Genomic DNA, 7,630 nt, shown 5'->3' on the forward strand with positions numbered 1-7,630 from the left:
TTCAGCTGTACTCAAAACTACACTCCTAAAACCCCTAGTGTTATCTAAAAGACTGCAAAATTTATTTTATGGCTGTGGTTTTTCTTTTCCGAGTAGAACAAAGCAAATCCTTGCTGACTGGCTCACGAGCACCAGCTCTTCTGGTTTCCATCTTTTAACATGGAAGTCAACATGCACTGAGGCATCTGAGTTTGCTTTATTGCAGCAAACAAAATGCATTGGAGTCCCAACCACCTTGCCAGTAAAGCAGTAGCTCTTCTGAGACATGCACTGCATCTCCCTCCTCCTCACCCCACATGGAGAGATGGCAGGCCTGGGTAGGTAGGAAAGCATCTACACCAAAGCCTACACTCAGATGTAAGTGTTCACCAACGATCTATTCCATCTGGAGAGGCAGGTCAGGAGAGGAAGGAAAACATTTGAATGTTCACCCAGCCCCTGTGGGTTCCCAGCTCCTGTGCCTGCCCCGAGCCTGCTCTCACAGCCTCAAGTCTGTGGAGCAGCTGCAAAAATGCCGAGTGGGCTCCAGTTGATCCTGATCCATCACACTGCTGGAAGGAGGCAGAACAGAGCTGGTGAGTGGTTTCTCCTCCTCTCCTCCCATAAAACAGCACAAACAAAAGAGAGAGCAGAAGAGTGGCTGCACAGAAGCAGCTCCTCTCCGAGCAGCCCGTCTGGCTGCCGTGCGATGTACGGGGAGATCCTTCCTGTTCACATCCAAAGCTACTGGACTCTTATAACCCTCTTAGTCACGTCTCCCTTTGCCTCTTGGGTCCCGAGATTTCCCGCTTAAAAAATATTTCCTCTCCGTCTGAAAAACTTGGCCTTGACACCCTCCCAGCGAGTCCCTGCTCTGGCGAACCTGCACGGGCAGTTGTGTAAATCTTTCCTTTAACTCAGCCACTCTTCTCCCACGCCTGGCTCTGTCCTGGGCACGTTTGTGGTTTCTGCCAGACCAAGCCACTACTCCACCTGGAGGACAAACACCCCTTTGACTCATGTGAAAGGAGGCAGCAGGGAAGAGAGACACCAAAAGCACCCTCAGGCAGCAGGGAGCTGCAGCACGAAGCTGACAGCACTTAATTCTTTAACACCTTATTAAATCTAATCTCCAACTCTCTGCTGGCTATTCCCAAGTGGAAGTGCCAACAGAAGCTCTGCAGTGACACAGGAGAGCCACGCATTCTTGCATAGATGCAATTGATGTCCTATACAGAAAAAAAGTATATTTATATTTTAATTTTTTATTACATTCTCAACTCATAACACCACTAACCCTCAGCTGTCTACATAAATACAGAAAATATACTTCCAACAGCAAGTACATCAATTGAAAAAAAACTTTTCAATTGATCTTTAGCCAAAGTTTGTGTCTTTCAGGTGGGAAACACCTAAAGCTGCACTTAAAATCCAGCAGAATATTCTTCTACACTCACTTTCCCTAAACATTTACAACAACACAGAATATAAAGTTCTGTAAATGTTTAAATATAAACAAAACTTTACAATGAGCCAACCCTACTTTTTTTTTTTTCCACGGCTTAAACGATTCCTCATGTTTCAAACACTGGAATGACTTTATTTCTGCCAAGTCTCTGAACAATCTAAAGATGTCACCGAAGACCACTTAAAGGAAAAAACCTGACTGCTGCTAAGCAACCCAGAAAACATCCTTGCATGTTCAGTTGTTTAGTGCGTTAAAAAATGTCACACATACTGAGGAGCCACATATTCTGCGTTCTGACGGTGGAAACGTCTTCCACACAGAGAAATTCCGCAGAACATGTTCCTATTTCAAAAAGGAATTGCTTATAAAGGACTAAAAAGATTTGATCAGATTTATTCACTGTTTCTGCACATGGAATAGATTAGAAACATATTCTCTCTTATCCGTTATTTTACACACACTCCGGAAGTAAATTTACTAAGGAAAAACAGCACTTATGTTTGTTTTACTAAAAAAGTAAAGACATACCAAGATTCTTTTCCACTGTATAAAACAGTATTTTAAAAAAATGTATTCCACATCCAGACTCTTTAAATCAATGCTATTTTAACTGCTCCAACGGCATATAAACAGAGGCCATCTAATGTAATTTAATATTCCACCATTCTACAGCACTTCTCACCCATGGATGCACTCACACATTCAGAAGAAGTGAGACCAAGTCTCATATTCCTTGAAGCAGATCAAGATGAAAAAAAGTATTTCCATATCACAGCAAGGATGGCATGCAAATGTATCCATTTCAATTACACACAAATACATATGTACATTTTTATTTAAATCTATGTATTACACACACAGATATGATTTTAAACACAGATTATTTTAACTACTTTCTTTTCAGCAAGTGGTTAACCTTTCACTCACCATGGCTCTGTAGCTCTCTGCACAGGAACTACCTTACAACAAAGCTCCTGGTTTAATTACTCTGCAAACAGTTCACTGAATCCCAGCTTACACACCCTCAAGCAACACAAATATCTCACCATAAAGGTCCCAGGGAATATCTTCAGAAGGCATCAATCTACTAAAGCTTCCTTTAACATATAAAGTGTTTCACTGCATCACTTATAATTGACCTAATATTTGTTTTGGAATTGTGGATTTCATTTTTTACCTCTCTCAAGATGCTTAGTCTTAAATTACCAATCTCGTATATTCAACTGCCATAAATTTATTGCAGGCATAGTCTGAACAGAACAGAGCCAATAAAAATAGACATAATCAAAGCCCTTCATTCATACAAAGTCATTGGCAACCGGGAAAAAGACTTAGAGGTTAGTTTTAAACCATTAATTCAGAAAGACAACACAGATTCCCAAAACCAAAGTTTCCTTAAAATAGAAAAAAGCATCACCTACATGTGATACTTTTAGCTCTACCTGGTAGAGCTAAAAAATATTTACAAACAAAAAAGGAAGAGGTAAAAATATATTTAAAACTTTGGAATATCTAGTAACCTCACCATGAAACTTTAGACTAGCAATACAATCAAAAATTTTAAAGCTTTAAATGGCAAGATAGAACGAGAGAGACAACAGGCAGAAAATGATGCACAGGAAGTTCCACCTGAACACGAGGAAGAGCTTCTTTACTGTGCAGTGACTGAGCACTGGAACAGATTGCCCAGAGAGGCTGTGGAGTCTCCCTCACTGGAGATATTCAAGAACTTCTGGACACAATCCAGAAGTGTGCTGTGTGCTCTGGGATGACCCTGCTGCAGCAGGGAGGTGGGACCAGATGACCTGCTGTGGTCCCTTCCAACCTGACCCATTCTGTGATTGTGTGAGATAACAATAGGGCAGGCAGATCATAAAACAGACCACTCGCTCATGTGCTTATTAAATGAAGAAAAAAATCCCATATGTATATCATATGTTCCAGTAGCCCAAAACAACACTTCAAAGAAACAGGATAAATTGTTAGTAATACCAACTTCTCCCTCCAATTATCTATTAACATGGCTTCTTTCAGGCCAAATTTACTTGGCTCAATACCAGTTTTCAGATGTGTTATACCATAAACCATTTAGCTACGCTTCATTATAAAAGTGTTACAAGTTTTCCTCACAAGGAAATATAGCATAATTCCTTTCCAAGACTGAAGTTTAATCAGACAAAGCCCTGATCTGACCTGCTCCACAAGCAACACAATGGTATTTTGGTTTTGTTCTGCTTGTCATCTCATCAGAAGTACAGTCAATCATTCAAGCTTTGACACATACTTTGCACCAAGTGAGAAAATACACAGCTCAATCTTTTTAAGTACGTATTTCAAATATGCATATATGTCACTTGAATGATCTGGAATGACATTTCATTTTTTCTTTCCTTGGCACTCATTTTGATTCACAATTTTTTGCTTTCAAAACCTCTGTAATATTGTAACAGCTAGAGCTGAAACATTCCGTGGCATTATAATTCCTACAAATAAAAGTTATCTCTGCAAGTCAAAAAGCTTTAGAGAAGGACCAAAAGACCTAAAAAATGCATCATTCTGCAGCTTCTTAAATAAAGTGTTGGGAAGGCCCACAGGAAAACAAACAAATCAGAAAAACCTTTCTATGGGATGGGGGGGGGGGAAAGTACCTATAAAAGCCACAGTATAACAAACATTCTTCAGTATTCACACACTGCAAGCCTGACAATAACCACATAAGCACAAAGATTGCTGCTTATTTTTCCTAGAAAACAGTTCTTACAGACCTGATTCATATCACATAGTTTTAGTGGAAAATGGAACCAAGCCTCCCAGGCCTGGCCTGCAGGGAAGTTTAGTAAATGGAAAATGGATGGCTCATTCCTCACTTGCATCTACACATGTTCCCAACAGGCAAAAAGCCAGAAGAGGAATGGGGACTCATTATTTTCTTGAGTTAATATTTGAGGAAAAGCTTCTCTATAGAAGTTTACCAAGTTTTATATATAAGGAGTATTTTTTATTGCAACCTTTACACACCAGGTAAATCCTGGAATTGCATTGGAACAGGGAATGAGGCTGCCTTGTGTCTGGCACCAACTACAGTGACCAGCTCCCTGCCTTTGGGAAAAGGCTTAGCAGTCAAATCAGATGGAGGGAAAATAAAAAAGCAATTTATTTGAGGTCTCAAAGCAGCTCAACAGAGGATATTCCTTGTAGTCCAGTAACATTACTACCAGGCTGCATCTGAGCCCCTCTAGAGAAGGTAGCAGCCAAAACATTTAACTGCACACACAGCCATCGCTTATCAGGCACTAATTATGCCTTCAGAAAATCTTCAGCTGATCGTAGATTGTGTGAGTGTCCTGGAAAGCCAGCTCCTCAAGTGACCCCAGTGTACCCCAAAAGCTCAGAGAGAGCCTCCAACAGGATGGGTCAAAATCTGATTTTTAAAGTTCTAGGGCATGTTAGCCTGGGCAATTAAAAAAAAAACAAAAACAAACAAACAAGCTAAGCAATAAAAAAGGAGCTTTACTGCACAGCATTTATAAACCGTTGATCTCGAGATGCCAAATTCGAGACACAGCTGCTGGCAGCTGGCCATGTGGAAGGCTGTCAGAGTGAGTGGAAATCTCATGCCTTTTACATGCAACATCTATTATTGTCTGTCTTTCTGATCACAAGTGATATATTTATAAAGATGTTTTAGAAGCCTTTCACCCCTGAAATGAAAAAAACCTAAGGAATAATCTATCTCCTGTTTGCTAAGGCTCACATGTGCAAGAAAGGCACTTCCAGGAAGGGTACTAAGCAACAAGAATTTCTGTGGTTTACACAACAGAATCCAAGCAATAGAGATAACAGGACTGTGCTCCAATCCAAGCTGCATTACCAAGTCCTGTTTTCACAACTTGCTCACATGCCATCAGCAAGAAGGCAAAGCTCAGCAGGATGCAGAGTAATCCATAGCTTGGAGTCCATGAACTACACCCCTTGAAGCAGCGAGGCCACTCCAGCCCACAGCCAGCTCCCACTGCTTGGCCACTGAACATCCAAATACTTTATCCCATTCCCATAAGTGAACCCTGGTGCCTCAGTAAGATCTCAACCAGCAAGTTAATATTAAGCCTTGCTAAGAATCCTTTGATTCCTTTGGTCTCCAAAAGACATGAGTGACCTCACTTCAGTACTGAACACTGCAGAATCAACAAGTCTCCAAATTTTATGGATTGTCTCCTTTCAGAAAAAAAAGAGGAAAAATCATAAAATCAAACTTTGCTTCTTGTCTTGTCATTAAGTACCACTGAGAAGAGTCTGGCTCCGTCTGCTTATATCCTCTGACACACACAAATGATGGTCTGCTCCAAGGCAGAGCTCCGTGCAATCTTGCCTGTCTCACACAAAAAGGCAACACCTCCTCCTCAGCATCCCAGCCTGTGCATCCCAAGGAGCTTATATCCAATCACTGAATCCCACCACACATCCTCACCTTCAGGGAGATCACAGCCCTGCACTTTCACCTGTCTGCATTGCCCTCAGGGATTTCAGGGATGCACCCACTCAGCTGGGTTTCCCAGTAAAGGTACGGGAGCTTCCCGTGTAGCTGTCCTTCAGGCACATGCCTATCCTGTGCCTTGGTCTCGATTACAGGAGAGCTGCACAGCAGGATAATAACTAGGACAGGGCAGTTGCTACATGCCCATCAACCTCTCTTCACAAAATCTGGTTTGCCACAGAAAAAGCAAAGTTATGCTACCAGGCAATATTATTATCTGATTTATTCAGACACCTAGTGTTCTCTTATGTATTTGCTTTCAACCCCCATCCATCACACCCATCTTTTCCTGCAGAGACAAGAGTTTTTCCACCCATATCCAAAACCTACATTTTCACACAAGAAGTTGTTGAATACTCAGATTACTGTATAGATAGAGATAACACTATCACTCCTGAGCATTCCCTCACAACGTCAATAAGCCTTTAACACGGAAAAAGTTATTTGAAAATTATGTATTCCCATTCCAGTAAAGAGGATATCACTGTAGACATCTTTACATCAATCAGCTATAAAAGTCACCAGAATGTGAAGAGCTACATTGCCCCATGCAATACAGTCACACTGGTCTGAGCCACAGAAAGAAAGCCCCATCAAACAAAAACAGATACTGAACAAAAGTTGCAGCTGTGTTCAAAGAATGAATTGCTAAAGTCAAAATTATTTTAGGAAATACCACTGATTAATAGGCAGCATCTTAAAGAAGAAATCCTTAAATCAAGAGCTCATCCCTTCAGATAGCTTATTAATTGTGTGTATTTTTTGTAGCTGAACTCCAACTCGTGTCTAGTCATATTAGATTTTAAGCTCAAAGTTCATGAAAGTCACCACAGTAAGGGATACTACTGTAAAGATGTTAAATTGAAAAAAGCCATTGGTTCTTCAACACAGAAGTTTGAAATTAAAGAAAACCAGCATGTTTCATTGTTTGACAAGGCATAGAAGCAAGAGTCTGAAATAAGTACTCAAAATAGGACATATTTTCCAACGGAGGTAAAGATTACAATATAACTAACAGGAATGTGCAAGCCAGCAATACTTAACTTAGCAGTCCATGCCAAACCATGATAGTCCGTTGTACTACTTAAAAAACACTGAAACTTGAGAAAGTGGTATTATTACAATTGTTAACAATGGAATGCGAGAACATTTTTAAGCTACAAGTCACACAAATTCATTTAATGTATTTATTTTTTGTAGAAATAGACTATTCAGCACTTTAGGGATTTGAAAGCTTGACAAAGAACTTGGAATTTTTTTTCCTGCTAGATGTAAGTTAAAGACCAAATGTAAACGCTATTAGGAAGGTTCCAATTTCCCCACAACTACGTCCTTGTATAGGTTATGCTGATACATTGCAGGGAACAAAAAATAATAAAACCACCAAGAGAAATCTCACAACTTAGTAGAAAAAACCCACATTTTCTTCCACTAGGAAAAGAAACTGTGGTTAGGACCTACTAAAATAAAGAGTCTGAGAAGGTATTTCAGTTCAAATCTGGTCAAAGACAAGATATAGTTCATAACCCTTGAAGATCCAACAGGGACATGGGAGCTGTAAACAGGACTGTAAATCAACAGCACTCTGAGTATTTTTAACTTCAGCTGCAAGCAAGGTACACGAATTATTTGAAGGACAACAGTACATT

Source organism: Manacus vitellinus, unplaced genomic scaffold, assembly GCF_001715985.3.
Source record: "Manacus vitellinus isolate BGI_N305 unplaced genomic scaffold, ASM171598v3 scaffold_80_pilon, whole genome shotgun sequence".
Lineage (NCBI taxonomy): Eukaryota > Metazoa > Chordata > Aves > Passeriformes > Pipridae > Manacus > Manacus vitellinus.